Source organism: Tamandua tetradactyla, chromosome 16, assembly GCF_023851605.1.
Source record: "Tamandua tetradactyla isolate mTamTet1 chromosome 16, mTamTet1.pri, whole genome shotgun sequence".
NCBI classification, from domain to species: domain Eukaryota; kingdom Metazoa; phylum Chordata; class Mammalia; order Pilosa; family Myrmecophagidae; genus Tamandua; species Tamandua tetradactyla.
Genome location: NC_135342.1, coordinates 62356479 through 62379133, shown reverse-complemented (window position 1 = coordinate 62379133; position 22655 = coordinate 62356479). Strand labels below are relative to the sequence as shown.

At 42.9% G+C, this 22655-nt stretch overlaps 1 protein-coding gene across 1 annotated transcript in view; it reads left to right on the top strand.

Annotated features, from left to right (window-relative positions):
• Positions 1 to 22655, top strand: part of SMPD3 (sphingomyelin phosphodiesterase 3) — a 103960-nt gene that overhangs the window by 27755 nt on the left and 53550 nt on the right. The window lies entirely within an intron of this gene.

The window sequence follows — 22655 nt, the reverse complement described above, 5'->3', positions numbered from 1 at the left end:
CTGGTGTGGGCATTGGCCTTACATTCTCCCTTTGTCCAATAAATAGGAATTCCAAGTGTATTACATTTTGTCAGAGAAAGCCTGAGACACTTTCACTGGCCCTAAGGCTCATTCTGGGTTTATAGAAATGCAAAGGGTGATATTAGGCTGAGTGATGGAAAGTATTGTGCATGTAACACATCCCGGGGGTGGGTGGGAGTGGGACCTGAGTTGGAGGGCCACCTCTGAGCCTGGGAAGTGTATTTGTTTCCCAATGCTGTGGGAATAAATTACCACAAACTTGGCAGCTTAAGGCAAATTTATTATCTTATAATTTTATAAGTCAAAAGTCCAAAATCAGTTTCACCGAGCTAAATTCAAGGGGTCACCAGGCCAGAATTCCTTCTGGAAGCTCTAGAGGAGAAGCTATTTCCTTGCCTTTTCTAATTTTTGCAGGCTGCATCTATTCCTTGGTTTATGGTTCCTTCTTCCACCTCCAAAGCATATTACTCCAATCTTAGCTTCTTATGTCCCATCTCCTTTCACCCTTGACTTTCTTGTCTTCCTAAATTTCCTTCTGATTACATTGGGTCTGTACTGGATAATCAGGGTAATATCCACGTCTGCAAGACTTCTTGTCATGTAAGGTAATATAAGGACATAGATATCTTTCAAGGGTCATTTTTCAGCCTACCACAGGGTTTGCTTAACCTGGTTTCCTCACCTGTCAAGTGGAGAAGAAAACAAATGCCAACCCCCAAGACTCTTGTGGGTAACAAACAATATTGCTTTGGAATATCAAGGAATGAAGGCTGAGTGATGAGTGCTGGGCCTCATTCCCTGGCCAAGCCAGAATAGATGGAACCTGGGAGGTGGTGGAGTTAAGGGAGTGGGGCTTGGGCTTGGTTTTTTACTTGATATGGCTTCTTGAGGGAGCTGAGTAGAGGCTGGTTTGTACTAACATTGCTGAATTGGTCTCAATTTTACTAAGCCCAGTGCTAGTCAAGGAGAGCACAAATTCCCAGATAGTACATGTGTTGAAAGCCAGGAGGTAGTGAGCTTGTCCAGGGTTGCCTGCCTCGGGGGAATCACCAAGTCCTGTCAAGCTCCTTTCTAAATTTCCCCCAAGTCCTTTCTCTCCACCCCACTGCCATAGCCAATTAGAACTTCATCTGTACTCCCCCGTTCATTGCTATGGCCTCCTCTTGGCCTCACTGCCTCAGCCTCTCCATTCACACTCTACATACATATCTTCCTGTATTGTCATTCCAAAGCACAAATTGTATCATGTCCTTTCCTTTTATGGTTCCCTGTTATCCTTGGCTTGAAGCCCAAGCTCTTTACCCTGCCCACCTCCCCCATAGGATACAGGATTTCAGAGTCATAGCAAACAGATGACAGATGTGTGAAGGCAGAGCTAGGGATGGGAATGAAGCAGACAAGGCATGGAGAATGGGGGCTACTGTGCAGACGGTATTGCAGGGATGAAACTGATCCCAAAGGACCCCTAGACACAGGTGCAGTAAGCCTAGATAAACACACACACCCTCATTCACCCCCCACCTCTGTCAGCCCAAGTGGGCCAGTGGTTAGACTCCAGAAAGGCCCAGCCTGGGAGCTGTTGGCACAGTCCCCGATCCCATTGGGAAGTGGCTTCCAAGTGATGGTTATTATTTTGAAGCCTGGAAGGACAAGTAGGGAAATCGTTTCTTTGCAAATGATTTTGGCTGAATTCCAGGGATGAGGAATGCCCGTAGGGTCCTGGCCAGGATGCAGGCCATGCCTTGCTGGGAGAGTAATTTGATCTCTTTCTGCCTCAGCTGAAGAAGTGTAAAATGGGTCCAGGGTCCCCACTGACCTGAGCCACTGTCCTAAAGTTTAATTAATGCTTGAAAAGTGTTCTGAGGCCTCGATTGAGAGGCCTCCAATGAACACAAAGTATCCTTATTAATCACCGTGGCAGCACAAAGTAGGGTGGCTGTCCGGCATTTGCTTCCTCGCACAGAACAATGGATGCAGCCAAGCAGTTAAATTGTTATTTTGAAGAGCGGTCCTGATCAACTGACTCAAAAGCAGCTTAGCTGGAGGAGGCAGGCCAGTCCAGGAACCACTTAAAGGCATGTGGCTGTTATCTCCTCGGCATTAAGAAGAGGCGATAAAACCTCCCTCCGCCCTGGGAAGAGGCGTCCCTTTTAATTCTCGGCAGCGTGGTCGTTCAGCCTGGACAGGGAGCATACAGGCGTCACATCAGGCTAAGTGTCTTTGGGCAGGTTCCTTAATCTCTCTGAACATCACTTTTTTTTTTTTTTTTTTTTTTTTTATTTTTTATTAACGGAAAAAAAAAAAAGAAATTAACACAACATTTAGAAATCATACCATTCTACATATGCACTCAGTAATTCTTAACATCATCACATAGATGCATGATCATTGTTTCTTAGTACATTTGCATCGGTTTAGAGGAACTAGCAACACAACAGAAAAAGATATAAAATGTTAATATAAAGAAAAGAAATAAAAGTAGTAGTAATAGTAAAAAACAACAACAACAAACAAACCAACAAGCAAACAAAAACAAAAAAAACCCTATAGCTCAGATGCAGCTTCATTCAGTATTTTAACATGATTACTTTACAATTAGGTATTATTGTGCTGTCCATTTTTGAGTTTTTGTATCTAGTCCTGTTGCACAGTCTGTATCCCTTCAGCTTCAATTACCCATTGTCTTACCCTGTTTCTAACTCCTGCTGAACTCTGTTACCAATGACATATTTCAAGTTTATTCTCGAATGTCCGTTCACATCAGTGGGACCATACAGTATTTGTCCTTTAGTTTTTGGCTGGATTCACTCAGCATAATATTCTCTAGGTCCATCCATGTTATTACATGGTTCATAAGTTTATCTTGTCTTAAAGCTGCATAATATTCCATCGTATGTATATACCACAGTTTGTTTAGCCACTCTTCTGTTGATGGAGATTTTGGCTGTTTCCATCTCTTTGCAATTGTAAATAACGCTGCTATAAACATTGGTGTGCAAATGTCCGTTTGTGTCTTTGCCCTTAAGTCCTTTGAGTAGATACCTAGCAATGGTATTGCTGGGTCGTATGGCAATTCTATATTCAGCTTTTTGAGGAACCGCCAAACTGCCTTCCACAGTGGTTGCACCCTTTGACATTCCCACCAACAGTGGATAAGTGTGCCTCTTTCTCCGCATCCTCTCCAGCACTTGTCATTTTCTGTTTTGTTGATAATGGCCATTCTGGTGGGTGTGAGATGATATTGAACATCACTTTTTTCATCTGTAAAGTGAAGTGATGATAATCATCCCTTTTCCCGTGAGATTCAAATGACCTAGCATATGAAAGATCTTGGTACCTTTAATAATGATATAAATAATAATAATGATAGTAGTAATAATAGCAATAGCCAATAAAAACCTTGTTCTAGGTCTGTCGGACACTGTTCTAAAGCATTCCAGTGATTAGCTATTCTGTCCATTTTACAGATAAGCTTGCCAGGCCATAGGGAGGTAAATGACCTCCAAATTCCCACAACTATTGAGACGTGGAGCCAGAACATGGGCCCAGGCAGTTTAGCTCAAGTCTTCTCTCTTTCACTCTCTAATGATGCGTTTATCATTATTGTCATTATACTCATTTTAGGAATAAAACTGTATGCTTCATTATGATTGCCTTCATCATCACGATCACCATTACATACAGTAAATGTACCAGTCAGTGCTTGCTAGCTGGACCTTAGGCATCTGTGCTTTTGTTGGTGGTGGGGAGTGTCCCTGGTTTTCTTTGAGCCTCTATCTTCCAGAGGAAATTATAAAAGATGTTGTTATTGAGACACAGATGAAGAATATGGTTTTTTTTTATTCACCAAAGCTCTTGGAGGTGCAAGGAAATATGTTAGTAACAGGTTTTTAGGCATAACAGTCACTAGATACTTAAAGAGATTAAAAATGCAGCCCATACCCTGCCCTTTCACTCAGGCTTTTCATTGAAAGGGACATCAATCCCATATGTGGCTATGGGTGACAGAGCAGGAATCCCTTGTCTCCTGGGCACTGACCATCCCTCTTGCACTGGCTGATCCCTGAAAGGAGCACTCCTGAGGCCTGACCCCAACTCCTGAGGCTGGTTAACATGCTCAGTTATGTTTCAGAACTTCAGCCAATCCTTGTAGAGGGATCCTAGCTCAGGGGCATAAATCTTGAGTTTCTCCTTGTTCTACTCACTGGTAGCCATAGCAACTCTGGGGAAGCTTTCTTCAAGACCCTCTTAGCTTCTTGTAAACCATACCCAGGGGGCTATGGCCCACATTCCTACAAATAGACCATACTAGGGCCTGCTGTGTATCAAACTTGGCCCTTGAGCCCCTCTTCTTCATCCTGTCCTTGAATGTCACACCTCACCATCCTGCCCTCACACTGTCCTTCTCTCTTCCCAAGGAGGCCTCATGGAGGCCTAGACCTGGCATGGAGATGACTCCCTGCTCCAGATTTCTCATTTCCAAAAACGTTCAGTTTCAGCTCAGGCCCAAGTTTGGAGAAGTGCAAGACTTTGGATCAGGCTCATCTGGCTCTGTGAGCAGACAGAGCCATGGGCAGACTGACTTCAGGAATGAACTGAAGAAAGACATTCCTAAGCTGCCATCACCTTTGAAATGGGCTTATCTGTTCCAGTATGGGTTCCAAGTTGATTTGCAAGGTAATATGTGGCATATGGGGTGCTAGTGTATCCTATGAAATGTGTAGAATCTTCCTAAATTGCCTGGAGAGAGATGTGATGCTGGCATAGATATTGTTTATTGCGTTCCCCATTAGGGTTTTGGGGACCACATCTCTAACTGGAAAGTGAGGTTCTCACTCTAGGAAAGATCTCAGCTTTAAAAAATTGCAGTGCAATTTTTTTAATATCAGATGGCTATATTTAAAGTATTCAAAACCCATGATTTACATTGTCTTAAATTACCCATCACCCACCTCTCATCTGCAAACTCTTTTTCATTTGATGAAGGTTCAGTTTACACAGAGAGATTTTTTTCAGTTGCATCTAGCTAAATAGGTTTACATTTGTATTATGAGTTTTAATTGTGAATCCACCTGCCTGGATTAGCAGTCAGTAAGCCTCTCTACTGGCCCTTCTGCTGGTCCCCACAGTCTACTGTGTGCTGTGGATTACTGTCTCCCGTGAGAAAGTGAGACCCAGAAAGCCAGAAATGCATCTGGGCTGACTGTTGGCAAGTAGCAGGCAGAAGAAGGGAGAGGATCTGACCACATGGAAGAGTAGGTTTTTGAGAGCAACACAATATTATAAAAAATACTCTTATTAATGTCTACTATTTATTGAATACTTGATATGTACCAGGCATATGCTTGTTATATTTATCTTCAAAGCAGTTCTGAGCTACAGGTATGAGACTCATCCCTTGGCTGCAGAAACTATGGTTTAGAGATGTTGTGACTTACCCAGAGCCGGTAAATGGCAAATAGGACTATCAGATATCACACTCCTATGGCTGTCATGTATTTGTTTATTCACTTATACTCTATGTCATTCCAAACAGTGTTTGAGGTGGCTCAGAGGGAGCTATGTGATACAGCAAAACAGCCGAAATAACAATAGGGACGAAGTTACATAAAGGGAACTGAAAGTGCCAGGGTCTTTGTATTGCAAGGCAAGGCATCAGGCTCCACTTTTCCTGGCAGTCAAAGCAAAGAAAGTCCAACCTCTTCCTCAGTTGTTGTTGTTTGTACCATGAACACTAATCAAACATAGACCAAAGCCCTAAGGAAGCATAATTTTTCCTCAGCCCAAGTCTAAAAACAAGCAAATGCCTCCTAAGGGACCTCTTAGGAAAGCTTTAGTGTGACAAAAGAACAATCTTTGGGGTTTTGTCCCACTGGGTCCTCCCAGGGGGCTAGAAGTATCTCAGCAGGAGTGGGGGATACTGAGTTGTATGTGGAAGGTTTATTGGCAAGAACAAGGAAGTGAAGAAGGCAGGACTGGGGGGATAGTGGTTGCAACTAAGGCCTTGGCAGTTGTATGGGTATCTTGGGAGCTGAGACAGCCCCTCAGAGTTGTTCAAAATTGAGGCCAAAGGGCCAGGCCTTGGCACTCCCTCCCAACAGCAAGTCATTTTCTACAGGCCAACCCCTGGAGGAAGCTTAACCTTGAGTGAAGCAAGTTCCCATGGCCAAGGGCAATTCCCTATGAGGGATGCAGCTATGAGACATTCCCAGCACCCAGGGAGTGGGTGTGCCAGCTTTGAAGATGGAGTGTAGGAAGAAACCATAGAAGTCACTACAAAAAAACGTTTGGGTACAGTGTTTATGACTGTGTGCCCCAGCCATCAGTATTGTGCCTTCCAGTCACACAGTTCTTGTGGTGCGTCCTCTAAGAACACAGACCTCCCACATGGGCTTGGATAAACAGGCCACAGGACTAAAGACAAGGTGCTTCTGGAAGATAGTGTTCCCCTGACATACCAAGTGAACTAAGCGTGAGGCCCCAAATTTGCTCCTTTTAGCATGATTAGCGATAAATTCAACCTAGAAATTGTTGAACAGCCTAAAGCACACCTACCTACACACACACAACTTCAGAAATAAAATCTTCATGGAACACCTGGCTTTAGCAGGATTATTACTTCCTGGTGAACCTGCTAAGGTAAACTGTTTGCTGTCATACAAGGATGGGGGTCAGTTGAATGTTGCTGTTAAAAGCAAACCTGCCAGGCTAGGAAAAGATGACAATGGCCTTAGGCTTAGACTTTGTAAAGTGTGTCAGTGACAGACTACATGAGAAGATCAGGAGAGATTAGGGGCAAACATAACTGGGGTGGCTACTCTAGGAGGAAAGAGTGGGGTAGGGAGTATGGGCCTGGGACAAGGAGGGGGAGATGGGAAGGGGCTGGCAGGGTGGGGAGGGTGAGATGCAGGGGCAAGGCATAGAGCAGGGGAAAGGATCTGGTTCTGAGCCATGCCTCATGAGACTTTTCATTTACAGTGAGGAATTCTCCCTGACATGGGCCTAGCAGGCAGCTAGGCATGGTGGCACAATGACCTATTACTTTTCTTGATGTAGGTCTAGTATCAGAGACTCAAGGAAGACAGAACCTTCAACTCCATTCAGAGCTTGGTTCTTCCTGGCCTCTCCTATCTGCTCTTGCAGCACGGATGTTGTCAGTTTGAATCTGATGTGATGAACTCTTTAAATAGCTACCCTAATGGATAATCAATCATTTCAAGTATTTAACAGTAAATCAGGCTATTGGACACATTTGGGGGCAAAGCTGCTTGTATCTGAGCCAGAAACTGCCCTTTTGCTTTCATTTTTCAAAGCAGAGTGTGTCACATTAAATACCTAATGTCGTAAGTCAGTCTCTTGTGACCTTCCAAAAAACTGAAGAGGAATACTCTCCACGTGCCCACAAATCACTTATGCTATTTGTTAATCTTTTTAAATCAAGCCCTTCATTTGAAAAGTACAAAGGACAGTAAAATAGAACCTCATGTTAATGTTTAAAATCAGAGTCTGCTATAAGTATTTTTTTTAATAAAGATAAAATAATATAAACATAGAAGCTATGATTACACTTTTCAGGTTACGTAAATTACAAATGTCCTGGCAGAGAGAAAATTTAAGCTGTGGGGTAGAGAGTTTCCAAGGGCAGTTCTGGAAACACAAAGGAAACTCTCTTTGAGCTGGTTTATTGAAGAAAACCATCTACAAACCTGCAGAGTTGGCTCAAACCACAGCAAGAACCTTGGCATTGCCGATCAGGCCAGAAAGCTTCACAATAATCCACAGGTTTAAACCAGTGGTGATCCTACCCTCCAAGATGAACTTCCCTGCTGACCCCAAACCCTGCAGACTCAATCTCTGGGGCCTCCCTGACTCCATGCTCTCCCAGTTCACCTCTCTGCCACACCTCAGGTTCTCCAGAGTCTGCTTCCTTAAATTCAAATGTCAGTGATTCTTGGAGTTTCTTCCTTGCCCCTCTTTGTGTTTCACCCTGCACTCTCCATGGAGAATCTTATCCACACCCTTGGCTTCAGTTACCAGCCACCTGTATGCTGGCCATGTCCTATCTATGGCTTGACTCTATCCCTATCTGCACACTTTTATGTCCCACACTCTCATGGACAGGTCATCCTGTATATCCCTCAGTTACCTCAGCTGCTACCAACTCTGACTTAATGACAGATGACTAAACCTGCATCTCTTTGTCCCCATCCCCTTCTCAGATCTGGCCTCACCACCCACCCAATTCCCAAGGCCAGAGACCTGAAAGCCTTCCTCCTATTCCTCTCTCTCCTCCCTCCATGGCTCACCTGTTACTGGTTATCAGTCCTCCAGCGTCATCATCTCCTGCCTCCCCTCTACCAGGTGCCTGGGTGATAAAGACAACCTCCTTCATGGCGTTGAAGCCCTGAAGCCCTTTCCCTCCTGGCAACCTGTGTATTCTTTGCAGAACACAAATCAGACATAATGCTTTCTAGATCTGATGTCTGAAGAATCTGGCTGCCAGCCTCCCTCATGTTGGCTTGGCCTCTGTTGGCTAACACAGAAGCCAGCATTTTCCCTGCATGTCTTTGCACATGGTCTATTCTACTTGGATGCAAATCAAAACAAAGGCCAATTCCTGACTGTGGGACTTGGAAATCCACCTAGGCCCAGGGACTGCCCCCAGGACACCTAGATGCCAGAATCAGATTCCTATGGACTCCATCCCCCACACCCCCTCTTCCATACCCCAGTGGGCGGGCTAGTGTGGGAGAGACCAGGATAGACCTATCCCACAGGTCGGGCTGCACACAAGTAAGCATACAACTTTTCTCCAAGACACCCTTAAAGACTTTGTCCCAGTTTGTAATTAATAAGAAAGAAAAATGATAATTTTTACTGTCTGGCTATGTTTTCAAAATCCTCACAAAAGGATTTTCACAAAAGCAATTATATTGCCAAGTGCCCTTTAAAAAGGTCCTCTCAAAGGATGTGTGATGATGGTAATCTCACAGCCACTTGTAATCTTCCAGCTGTAAGGACCTCACAGGTCATCCAAGTCTCTACCAGTTGAGCCTATCAGACTCTGGGGATAACAAGTGGCCAGGAGTGGGTTGGGGAGGGGGAGTGGTAAAGGTAAGTCAGAGCAGTCATCAATCTTGGGACTGTGGTCTAGCAGCACCCTCTTCAGCATCGGTATCACCAGCTGGCCAAGCCAGGCCTCATCTGCCTGCATCTCAGGTACGAGTCAAGGATAGAATAGCAAGAAAGTTTTCAACGTCCACCTGCCTGGACCATGCCCAGCAGAACCCCAGGCCCTTTAGGAGAGCACCAAGATGTTGAAGCCTCCCTATTTTTCAGGTGATTGGATCGAGGCTCAGGTTGGTGAGGAGACTTGCTCAGGGTATCATACTTGGTTTGTGGCAGCTGGTTAGGGATCTATCTGATTCAGGACTCCCTGCCTGTACAGCCCATGCTCTACCCCTTGAAAGTCACTTACTTTGTCCTTGAACCTAAAACAGGAATTTAACACACATGGCAGAGATTGGAGAGGAGATTATGAGCAGTTTCTGAAGGAGGATTAAATCCTTTTTTGGATCCATTTTAATATACTGCCACATTTTCATGATCAGCATGGATTTCTGAGTCCACTTATCTTTTAACAGTTTGACCTTTACACAGGAAACACCTCAATGATTTTCCATTGTTTTGAAAAAGTTGAAATGGATGCATTTTTCTGAGTAGTTAGAGTGAAAAACACAGCCCATCACCATCAAAGTCTTTCAAGAGTAATTTTCCCCCAAGGATAGTCTCCACATAAGTAGCTTCCATGTGAGCCAACACCTTCCCACAGGAGAGGGAAGATTGCTTTAGATTTAGAGGTATGGGCAAGGATTGTTTACTTCCTACCTCCTGGAATAGCTGAGGCTATGGAGGCCAGAGGAAGAGCAGTGTGGTCCCCTGAGCTGACAGGACAGCGAGTGCCGTGACTGCCACCCTGCAGGGCATCACTTGAACCCAGGCCCAGTGAATCCAGCAAAGCCTCCTTCACTGTTGTCAGAGAGCAGGAATTTCACGTGGGCACTTAGACTAGAACTGGAGGGAAGCAGAGGGCCAAGTGAAAAAAGCATCAGCACTATGATCTGGGATGAATCACTTCACTTCTGAGTCTGTTTTCATTTCTACAAAATGGTAAAGATACAGTTGCTTGTAGGACTGTTAGGAGGTTAACATATTTAGAGTAATGGGTATGTGATTGGTGCACGGTGAATGTGGTTCCGTTCCCTCTCCAATTGCCTAAATTTTTTAAAGCACAACTTCTCCACGTGTATTTGCACTGGCCTGCCTTCCTAAGCAATGGACATAGAATATAATTTCATAATGTCTTCATAACTCGGGGGCCCTCGTTATGAAATATAGGGGTCATAGGATATCAGTCTTGAGTGGGAATTGGGAGCCTGTCCTCTTTGTGATGATTTCACCCATCTAAGATTTGTAGAACCACATATCTTGTCTTTTCACTCTTGAATCTGGTTTTACTTTTTTGTAAATAGATAATTATATCACAACTAAATGTTAAATAAGAGGAGAGGGCAAAGATGGTGGCCTAGCGAGATGTGGGATTTAATTTGTCCTCCACAGCAGTTAATAAATAGCCAGGAACAGTACAGAACAACCACTGGGGCCACGTCAGTGACTGGACACACAGCATACCCCAGTCTGGACCAGCTGGACTGGCTGCGAGCCCACCCAGAACCGTGAGTTCCCCAAGTTGTGGCGGCCAGCGTCCCCCACCCCCACCCCTCGCTGCTTCCCAGAGGGGAAAGGAAAGAGAGTTTACCAGCAGCAGGGGCTGAGCACAACCAAACTCCAATTGTGGAATTAATGAACAAATTCTCACTACTTAAAAAAGGTCCTCAGCTCAGTTGAACCTCGAGTAAAAGCAGAGGTCGCTGGTTTTTGCCTGGTGCAGAGGGGGTAGGGCTGACAGAAAAAGAAAACAGAAACAGTCTTTTTTTTTTTTTTTTGGATTTGAAAAGGTCTGGGCCCTGAAGGAATGAGGCGGCACATAGGACCTGGAGATACACACAGCAACGTACCAACTTAAGTTCTTTATTGGCAAACCCGAGGAACTGGGGTCCTGCTCTGAAAAGGATTTTTCTCTTTCGTTTTGGTGTCTGTGTTTCTATGGCTTGACTGCTCTTTGGATACAGCTGCAAGGCTTCTCAGGCTCCACTGCCCCTGGCATAGGCAGAATTAAGCTTGTTTGAGTGTTTGTCTGGAGCCTGTGCCTTCCCTACGAGAAGGGTAGGTCCCAGCTCAGGTGGAATCCCTCCCTCAAGTAATTCAGACCCCAGGGTCTGGAAAAGTGAAGTGATTAAAATCAGACTACAACTTCTCCTCTGTCTCCACCATGCCCCCAGCAGGGAGAGTCTGCTGAAGTTAAAGTACTGCATCACCTTATGCTGGTGGGACTTGCAGGCAGAAAAGTGCCACATACTGGGCAGGATAGGAAAAACGGAGAGCCCAGAGGCTTCATAGGAAAGCCTTTCAATCTGTTGGGTCTCACCCTCAGGTAAAACTGATGCAGGTGACTCTTTCCTCCTGAGAGGAGGCCAGTTTGGTCTGGGAAAATCTGGCTGGGGTCTATAATACCTGCTCTCTGACAACAGTGAAGGAGGCTTTGCTGGATTCACTGGGCATGGGTTCAAGTGATTCCCTGCAGGGTGGCAGTCACGGCACTCACTGTCCTGTCAGCTCATGTGGGACCACACTGCTCTTCCTCTGGCCTCCACAGCCTCAGCTATTCCAGGAGGTAGGAAGTAAACAGTCCTTGCCCATACCTCTAAAGTATGCCCATACCTCTAAGTAGACCCTCCTAAGGAGTGAAAAAAGGCATCATACAGGCAGGGCAAGAAACAAGAAAACAAGTACTGAAAAATTCTGATCTGTTAAATAAACCTAAGCTAGAGGTCCAGAATAAGCTGAACTGAATGACAAAGAACAGATAGACAACAAAGTCATCCAGCAGGAAAATCCTGGTAAAAAAAAGTGAACACAATCTCCAGAATAAATTAATTAAGGTAATTAAATACCTAGACACCAACATAAAATAACAAATCACATACTAGGAAAATTGAAGATATGGCCCAGTCAAAGGAACAAACCAACAATTCAAATGAGTTGAAATAATTAATTCAGAATGTTCGAACAGACATGGAAAACCTCATCAAAAATCAAATCAGTGAACTGAGGGAGGATAGAAAGAAGGCAAGGAATGAACAAAAAGAAGAAATTGAAAGTCTGAGAAAGCAAATCACAGAACTTATGGGAATGAAAGGCACAGTAGAAGAGATGGAAAAAAAACAATGGAAACCTACAATGTCAGATTTCAAGAGGCAGAAGATAGGATCAGTGAACTGGAGGATGGGACATCTGAACTCTGACAAGCAAAAGAAAATATAGGGTGAAGAATGGGAAAATATGATCAGGAACTCAGGGAATTTAATAACAACATGAAGTGCATGAAAAAATATGTTGTGGGTGTCTCAGAAGGAGAAAAGAAAGGAAAAGGAGGAGAAAAACTAATGGAGGAAATTATCACTGAAAATTTCCCAACTCTTATGAAAGACTTAAAATTACAGATCCAAGAAATGCAGTGTACCCCAAACAGAATTGATCCAAATAGATGTACTTCAAGACACTTACTAATCAGAATGTCAAATGTCAAAGAGAAAGAGAGAATCTTGAAAGCAGCAAGAGAAAAGCAATCCATTACATACAAGGGAAACCCAATAAGGCTATGTGTAGATTTCTCAGCAGAAACCTTGGAGGCAAGAAGACAATGGGATGATATATTTAAATTACTAAAAGAGAAATACTGCCAACCAAGAATTCTATATCCAGCAAAATTGTCCTTCAGAAATGAGGGGGAAGTTAAAACATTTTCAGACAAAAAATCACTGAGAGAATTTGTGACCAAGAGACTGGCTCTGCAAGAAATACTAAAGGGAGCACTAGAGACAGATAGAAAAAGACAGGAAAGAGAGGTGAGGAGAAGAGTGTAGAAATGAAGACTCAGTAAAGGTAAAAAAAAAAAAAAAGGAAAATTAGATATGACATATAAAATCCAAAAGGTAAAATGGTAGAAGAAAGTACTGCCCATACAGTAATAACACTAAATGTTAATGTATTAAACTCCCCAATCAAAAGACATAGACTGGCAGAATGGATTAAAAACAGGATCCATCTATATGCTCTCTACAGGAAATACATTTTAGACCCAAAGATAAACACAGGTTGAATGTGAAAGGTTGGGAAAAGGTATTCCATACAAATAACAATCAGAAAAGAGCAGGAGTAGCTATACTAATATCCAACAAATTAGACTTCAAATGTAAGAAAATTAAAAGAGACAAAGAAGGACACTATGTATTAATAAAAGGAACAATTCAATAAGAAGACATAATAATCATAAATATTTATGCAGAATGCTCCAAAATACATGAGGCAAACACTGAAAAGAGAAATAGACACATCTACCATAATAGTTGGAGACTTCAATTCCCCACTCTCATCAATGGACAGAACATCTAGACAGAGGATCAACAAAGAAACAGAGAATTTGAATAATACAATAAGTGAGCTAGACTTAGCAGACATTTATAGAACATTACACAACAGCAAGATATACCTTTTTCTCAAGTGCTCATGGATTATTCTCAAGGATAGACCATATGCTGGGTCACAAAGCAAGTCTCAGTAAATTTAAAAAGATTGAAATCATACAAAACACTTTCTCAGATCATAAAGGAATGACGTTGGAAATCAATAATAGGAAGAAGGCCAGAAAATTAACAAATATATGGAGGCTCAGCAACACACTCTTAAACAACCAGTGGGTCAAGGAAGAAATTACAAGAGAAATCAGTAAATATCTCGAGGAAAATGAAAATGAAAACACAACATATCAAAATTTATGGAATGCAGCAAAGGCAGTACTAAGAGGGAAATTTATTGCCCTAAATGCCTATATCAAAAAAGAAGAAAGAGCAAAAATTAAGGCATTAACTGTCCACTTGGAAGAACTAGAGAGAGAACAGCAAACTAACCCCAAAGCAAGTAAAGGGAAAGAAATAATGAAGATTAGAGCAGAAATAACTGAAATTGAGAACATGAAAACAATTGAGAAAATCAACAAAACCAGAAATTGGTTCTATGAGAAAATCAATAAGATTGATGGTCCCTTAGCAAGGTTGACGAAAAGAAGAAAGGGGGGGTGCAAATAAATAAAATCAGAAATGGAAGAGGATGCATAACCACTGACCCCACAGAAATAAAGGAAGTAATGAGAGGATACCATGAACAACTTTATGCTAATAAACTCGACAATGTAGATGAAATGGACAACTTCCTAGAAAGGCATGAACAACCAACATTGACTCAGGAAGAAATAGATGACCTCAATAAACCAATCACAAGTAAAGAAACTGAGTCAGTCATTAAGAAGTTCCCCCAAAAGAAAAGTCAAGGACCAGAGGGCTTCAAATGTGAATTCTACCAAACATTCAAGAAAGAATTAGTACTAATCCTCCTCAAACTCTTCAAACAAATTGAAGAAGAGGGAAAGCTACCTAACTCATTCTACCAAGCCAACATCATCACCCTCATTCCAAAGCCAGACAAAGATATTAAAAAAAAAGAAAACTACAGACCAATCTCTCTTATGAATATAGATGCAAAAATCTTCAACAAAATTCTTGCAAATCGAATCCAGCACCACATTAAAAGAATTATACACCATGACCAAGTAGGATTCATCCCAGGTATGCAGGGATGATTCAACATAAGAAAATCATCAATGTAATACACCATATCAACAACTCAAAGCAGAAAAACCACATGATCATCTCGATTGATGCCGAAAAGGCATTTGACAAAATTCAACATCCTTTCTTGTTGAAAACACTTCAAAGGATAGGAATAGAAGGGAACTTCCTCAACATGGTAAAGGGAATATATGAAAAACCCACAGCTAACATCAACCTCAATGGGGAAAAACTGAAAACTTTCCCCCTGAGATCAGGAACAAGACAAGGATGTCCACTATCATGATTGTTATTCAACATTGTGTTGGAAGCTCTAGCCAGAGCAATTAGACAAGAAAAATAAATACAAGGCATTACAATTGGAAAGGAGGAAGTAAAACTCTCACTGTTTGCAGATGATATGATACTATATGTTGAAACCCCCAAAAATCCACAGCAAAACTACTAGAGCTAATAAAGGAGTACAGCAAAGTGACAGGTTACAAGATCAACACTCAAATATCTGTAGTGTTTCTATATACTAGTAAAGAACAGTCTGAAGGGGAAATCAAGAAAAAAAATTCCATTTACAGTTGCAACCAAAAGAAAAAAATAGTTAGGAATAAATTTAACTAAAGAGACAACAGATCTGTACATAGAAAACTATAAGAAATTGTTAAAAGAAATCACAGGAGACCTAAATAAATGGAAGGGCATACTGTATTCATGGATTGGAAGACTAAATATGGTTAAGATGTAATTCTACCTAAATTGACTTCAATTGATTCAATGCAATACCAATTAAAATCACCAAAACTTACTTTTCAGAACTAAAAACCAATAACCAAGTTTATCTGGAAGGGCAGATGCCCCGAATAGCCAAAAGTATTCTGAGAAGAACAATGAAGTCGAAGGTCTCACACTACCTGACTTTAAGGCATATTATGAAGCTACAGTGGTCAAAACAGCATGGTACTGGTATAAAGATAGATTTACTGACCACTGGAATTGAATAGAATGTTCAGATATAGACCCTGTCATCTATGGACAATTGATCTTTGATAAGACAGTCAAGCCAACTCTCCTGGGACAGAACAGTCTCTTCAATAAATGGTGTCTAGAGAACTGGATATCCACATGGAAAAAAATGAAAGAAGATTCATATCTCACACCCTATACAAAAAATTAACTCAAAATGGATCAAAGACCTAAACATTAGATCTAAGACCATAAAACTGTTAGAAGAAAATGTAGGGAAATATCTTATAAATCCTATAATAGGAGGTGGTTTCCTAGACCTTACACCCAAAGCAGGAGCACTGAAGAAATAAATAAATAAATAAATAAATGGAAACTCCTCAAAATTAAACAGTTTTGTGCATCAAAGAACTTCATCAAGAAAGTAAAAAGACAGCCTACACAATGGGAGACAATATTTGGAAACAATATATCAGATAAAGGTCTAGTATCCAGAATATATAAAGAGATTGTTCAACTCAGCAACAAAAAGGCAGACAACCCAATTGAAAAATGGGCAAAAGACTTGAACAGACACTTCTCAGAAGGGGAAATACAAATAGCCAAAGGCACATGAAAAGATACTCAACTTCCCTGACTATTAGGGAAATGCAAATCAAAACCACAATGATATATCATCTCACACCCACCAGAATGGCCATTATAGATAAAACAGAAAACAACAAGTGCTGGAGAGGATGTGGAGAAAGAGGCACACTTATCAACTGTTGGTGGGAATGTCAAATGGTACAACTGCTGTGGAAGGGAGTTTGGTGGTTCCTCAGGAAGCTAAGTATAGAATCGCCATATGACCTGGCAATACCATTGCTAGGTATCTACTCAGAGGACATGAGGGCAAAGAAACAGACATTTGCACACCAATGTTTATAGCAGCATTATTTGCAATTGCCAAGAGATGGAAACAGCCGAAATGCCCATCAACAGACGAATGGCTAAACCACCTGGTATATACATATGATGGAATATTATGCATCTGTAAGCCAGAATAAAGTTAAGAAGTATGCAACAACATGGATGGACCTTAAGGACATTATGTTGAGTGAGACTAGCTAGAAACAAAAGGACAAACACTGCATGGTCTCACTGATATGTACTAACATTAATGAATGAACTTGGATAACTTTAGTTAAGAATAGAGGTCATCAGGAGATAGAAATACAGTAGATATTGGGTAATTGGAACTGAAGGGATACAGATTGTGCAACGGGACTGATTGTAAAAATTCAGAAATGGATAGCCCAATACTGCCTAACTGCAATACAATGTTATACACTGAATGAAGCTGAATGTGAAAATGATAGAGGGAGGAGGCCTGGGGGCACAAATGAAATCAGAAGGAAAGATATACAATAAAGACTGAGATGGTATACTCTAGGAATGCCTAGAGTGTATGATGATAGTGATTAAATGTAGAAATTTAAAAATGTTTTGCATGAGGAAGAACAAAGGAACATCAATAACACAGGGTGTTGAAAATAGATGGTAATTCATATTTTAAAACTTATGTGTGAGACTAAAGTAAAAATATTTATTTGGTACAAAATTTATATTTTGACTAGTGCATCTCCTAATATAACTTATGTGGACAGCTTAATTGAACACCTTAGTACAATGGAACCTTGAATAGGGTATGAGATTTGGTAGGTTTGTCCAGAGTGATGCCTCGATAAATCCCAGAAGGATTTGAACAGTGGTTTGAGCACTTTGGGGTTTTGGGGGCTGTCTTGCTTAAGTTACCCAATTTCGGGTGCTTTGTTATGGCAGCCATATGAAACTAAGACATCAGTAAATGTTTGTGGCATGATGAGTTTGAGAAGGTGGCAGGCAGACAGCTGGAAATGGGGACCTGGACCAGGAGATTCACTGAAGTGGGAAGAGGTCAGTGAGTGTCAGTTGCATCAGGAAGCTTGTGAGCAGCAAAGGGGCATTTGCTGAGAAGAGGAATGGGCCAAAGATGGCACTGTGTCGAGGCCCACATCTAGAACCAGCAAGAAGACAGAAGGAAACGGCCCAAGAGGTAGGCTGTGCAGTGGGGAAGTGCAATGCATGGAAGCCAGGAAGCCAGAGACCATAGCTGGGTAGAGCTGTGTCTAGCCAGATGAGTCTAGGGGAGACCCAGGAGGCCCTCCTAGGAAAGGTATAAGGAGGAAAGGGTAGGAAGTGTAGATTATGAGGATGAATGGGTGATGAAGACTTAGAAGAAAATTTTACTATTAAGGCACCTACAAGGAACCAAAGTGTCCACTGGCCTAATGCCCCAAGCCAAGATACACGGTTATCCCTGCCTGCCAGGCACTACCCTGGGTTCTGTGGTCAGTCCAACTGGCTGTCAGCTCAACCTCCCTATGCTGTTCAGGGGGAGGGGAAGAGAGATCCCAAGCAGGATGGAGAATCCTGGTCTGGACCCCACAAATGCCAGCCTCTAGCCTGACTTATAATGGTTACTTTGGCAGGGGATGCTGGAGGATGTCAGGGAGTTTCTCTCAGACCCCTATTCTGGGCCCTTATCTGGCCAGGCAGTATGACATCCCTTTCCCCCAGTAACTAGAGTCCCTCACTCTACATGCCCCCAGCAGGGCCCAAGTAACAGGTGCGTAAAGACCCCTCTGTGGTCTTAGCAGGAAGACAAGTCTGGACCTTGACAAGAAGGGGGCTGGGAGAGATTGGGCTGGCCTTCCTTTCTGCCCATTGAGAAGGACAGATGCATGGTCTCTTCCTGCTGGCTTCTCAAGCTCATTCTGTTCTCTTCCTTTATACCTTAATACTGAATAGCAGCCATCCCCACTGCCCAAAATTGGCAGCCATCAATGCCCATCCAATTCCCCACTTAGGCAGAGCACACTGGCATTTGCTACAAAATCTGTGCAATTCCTGACCTGACTGTACCATGGTTCCCGCCATGAGATGCTTTCACTCTGCCTAAATTCTCTCCATTGATCATAGGATCAAAGTCCATCAGTGCTGCAGGTATCTCTAGTACTCTTTATTTTGCTGAAATTACTCGTAACAGGAGTGTTGGGCCCTTCAGCTGCCTGATATTGTAAATTCTCCACGTCTGGGAAACTTTTGAACTAAAAAAAACAAAAAACAAAAAAACCCAGGATCTACTCCAATATTTCCATCCATAGTGGCAGAAAAACAGATAAAATTATTCTCAGTCAACCCTGAAGCAAAACAAGGATTTGTAGTCAGGGAGGCTTGTTCACTAACAGCTTTTTATGAGCCTTAGGTATCCAAAGTCAGGCTGATTCAAATCCACTGGTGCACTGCCCTATCACTAAGCGTTGCCAGATTTAACAATCCTACCCTCACTGTCCAAACAACCAGAGGCTGGCAGTCATGATGGTAAAGTCCCCTTGAGAGGGAGGATTCATGCATCATTTGTGCTTGGGCCTTGTACGGCAAGGCATCTACTAGATGGCATCTAATGTGACAAGACCAACAAAGGTTCAGGATGGAGAGGCCATCCCAGGCCTGTGGATGGCAAGGCCTACCACCCTGGCCTTCCTTTCCTGCCCCGCACCAGGAGTATCTGCACCCTGAGCCCTGGGCTTCCTCACACCTATAGATCAACCCCAGTTGGTACTGGTGTGTCCCGGGTTCTGAGCTGAATGCTTCTGTGCCCTAAGACTTGGTTCTCTGGCCTGGGGGGTTGTGGAGATGGGCTTTCCAGGGCCTTCATAGCACCTGATCCTCATAGCCATCAGGGGAAAAAACAGAAAATCTTGGTGCCCCGCTTTTCAGACAGGTCAGGGAGACCATGAGGTGATCCCCATTGGGTAACAAAGCTCTCTCTTGGGGTGTAAAGCCCATGCCAAGTTGGTGAGGATCAGATCTGGAGAGGGAGCTGGTGGGGCCTTCAATGAGGAGCATACAGCGAGGGCTTTGTGTATATTTTACCCTAGGAACACCCCATCAGTTTAGGTGCTGTTAAAATCCTTGCTTCAGAGATGACGAACACTGAGACCCACCAAGCAAGCCTCGCTTACCCAAAGCCTCCCGGCCAGTGTCAGACCTGCTTTGGTGTCCAGAGGCAGCACTTTCATCCCACACACCTCCTTTCGTCATTACTGCTCCCAACACATGCCCCGCTTGGGTTGCACACAGGGGGCCCATGTGGCACTGCCTTAGCCACTAGACCATGCCTTGCTTGCAGATTGTCTCTCTCTCTACCTGGGGGCTTGAAGTCCAGGCCACAGCCTGCTGTGCCCCACTGTACTCCACCTCCCAGCATCCCCAACCTCAGGTGCCTCCTTGAGACCCTGTCCACGTGGCCTAGGACTCCATTTCTCAGCAAAGCTGTGCTGTACTACTGCCCTACCCCCACTCCCCACCCCTACCCTGAAATGAGCTCTCTAGGAAGTTTTCAAATGAAATGGAGAATCATAAAGGTTCTTTAGAGTACTGAACTATTGAGGATAAAAGTGTCACAAACTGGTTAGTAAAATGCAGTGCCTGCTGGAATTCCACCTCTCAGGATGACAGCTAGCAATAGGTCTGCATTCACCTTGGGGGTCCCTCCTTGAACACTGGCCCCTCCCTACCCCATCAGGGCCCAGCCACCACCTGCAGGGCCCTTGTGAGACGTGCTGGGATGGCAGGACAGATACTGACACTGCTCGCCTGAGCACAGCCCCTCGGCGAGCACTCCATCAGGTGAAAGGCATTCTTCTAAACCAGCAGTCCAGAATCACAACTGAACCCATTCACCTGATACTGCATAATTGCCTGTCTGCCTTGGGGCAGGTCAGTCCCAACAGGCTCTACGGTAAAATCTCAGGTAGATTTGATCGTTGGCATTGAGAGTTCTAAAAATGCTCACACTAGGTATGAACGATGCTTGTCAGCTTGTGTATGCTATGCCTGTTTTAATTGGTGAGGTATTATGACCCAACACTAATTGACTGGTTATTAGTACCAGGCAGATACCTGGGGGTGCTGGGAATGAGTCCTTGCTCTTGAAGAGTTCTCAACCTAGGGGAGGCAGAGCCATGTTTGCATTCTTGCATTCTTTAAGTGTAAAATGATCCAGGCCTTGTCTAGGCAGACCAGATGAACAGTACACAGCTCCCTTCTAAGAATGGATCAAACACTGCCGAATTCCTGGGTCCTGGTCTTGTCTCACTCATAAGAGGAAGTGATTTGTTCAGCAATAAACTCAATCAGCCACTCCACTCAGACCTTAGAGGGTGTGTCTACCATCACTGGTCAAAGCTTTGCCCCTCTCACAGAAAAAAAATCAAAATCAACATTTTTCTTTCAAAATATTCCTAAAATATCTCCCTCACGGAAAGATAACTTAATGTTTTCCCAATATCATACATTCCTATTTTCCCAGAAGTTGCACCTACCTCTCCTAACTTTTATAAATTCAAAAATAATCCAATACTCATAAATTGATGTACTTTGTCCATTTTTATTTTTGAAGCTATGTAATTGATTATGTTTCACTTTTTACCTTGGATTCTAGGATGCTCAGAGCTGAATTTAGTGCTTGGTCAGAGAAGTTATGTTGTGGTTAGAAAATGCGAATTTTCTTTTCTAACTGGGTTCTAATTTTCCATTTCTATTTTAATAACTTTACTGTCATATCTTTGTTATAAGCTTCTACATATCCTTTTTTTTTAAAGGAGTGGGAATAAATGAAGTCAGTTTTTAAAAAGAAACACCTTTTTTAAATCTTGAAATACTTTGAACAAAAAAGAAATACTTTGAAAGTATTCTTTCAAAAAAGGGTATTGATCATTTAAACTATCATTTTCCAAGGAAGACTGCTTCAATTAATGCCTGTGAGCAGGTTCTCTGCACCTTCATGATGCTGTCTCAGACATGAATTTTGTAAATTTTGGAAGACAATTCTTGTTGCCTACATTTTGTTTTCCCTAACTGCCTTTAGCAACCTGTGTGTAAATCAAGGCATCTTGCCCAGCTACATTTATGGTTAAGCAATAATTACAACGTGTCTCCCCTTTAATCTTCTCCCATCAAATTTCTGCCACATTTTTGGTCCCCAGTCCCAGAATCTATCTGGGCACAAAACTGAAAACCACATTAATGGGCAAGCAGCTTGGAAACCCATCTGATTTTAGAAGATTCCCTCAGGCCAGCATTAAATCCTCAGTCTCCACCCCACCCCCCTTCATTCCCTGATATGCTGCTGTGAGCGACTTCATCCCTACCAGCTGATTGTGTTCAGCAAATGTTTGTAAACGTCGGCGTCAGTGTCTCCTCCATGCTACAGTGAGTTCCTGCCCTCTGAAACTGTGTTTTCTGAGTCTTTTGTGTCTCCTAATGGTGCCTGGAACATTTTGCACATGATAAGGAACTCAAATAAAATGAACAATAAGTGTTCCCAATCAGCTAGAGCTTTTTATGAAGCTCTCAATGAAAACATGGAACCGCAGCAACTTCTGATAAAGGCAAACATCTGGAGATGCCAGTGGCAGATGCCTAATTATGCTGAGCCTGATGAATGGGCATAGAGTTATTTGGGGCTTGGTGGCATCACTCAGCTGGGCTTGCAGCTACTGCGGGTGACAGGCTTTCCCCTTCCCAGGAGCAATTCTGGTTTTAAAAGGACTGGAAATGCTTACTCACCCAGTCACTAGCTTGAACCATCCCAACAGACCACGGCCATGGGCTCTGCTGCCCTGTCCCCAAGGTAAGGGGATGGCTGTGTCGATTTTTTCTTTGATGATTTTTCCATTTCACAGAAATGTCATATTTCTTAGAAGAAAGTGCTAATTATTCCATGGGCACCATCAAACAGTGATAAGTGATAACAAGATATTCAGGGGTTGACATGTATAT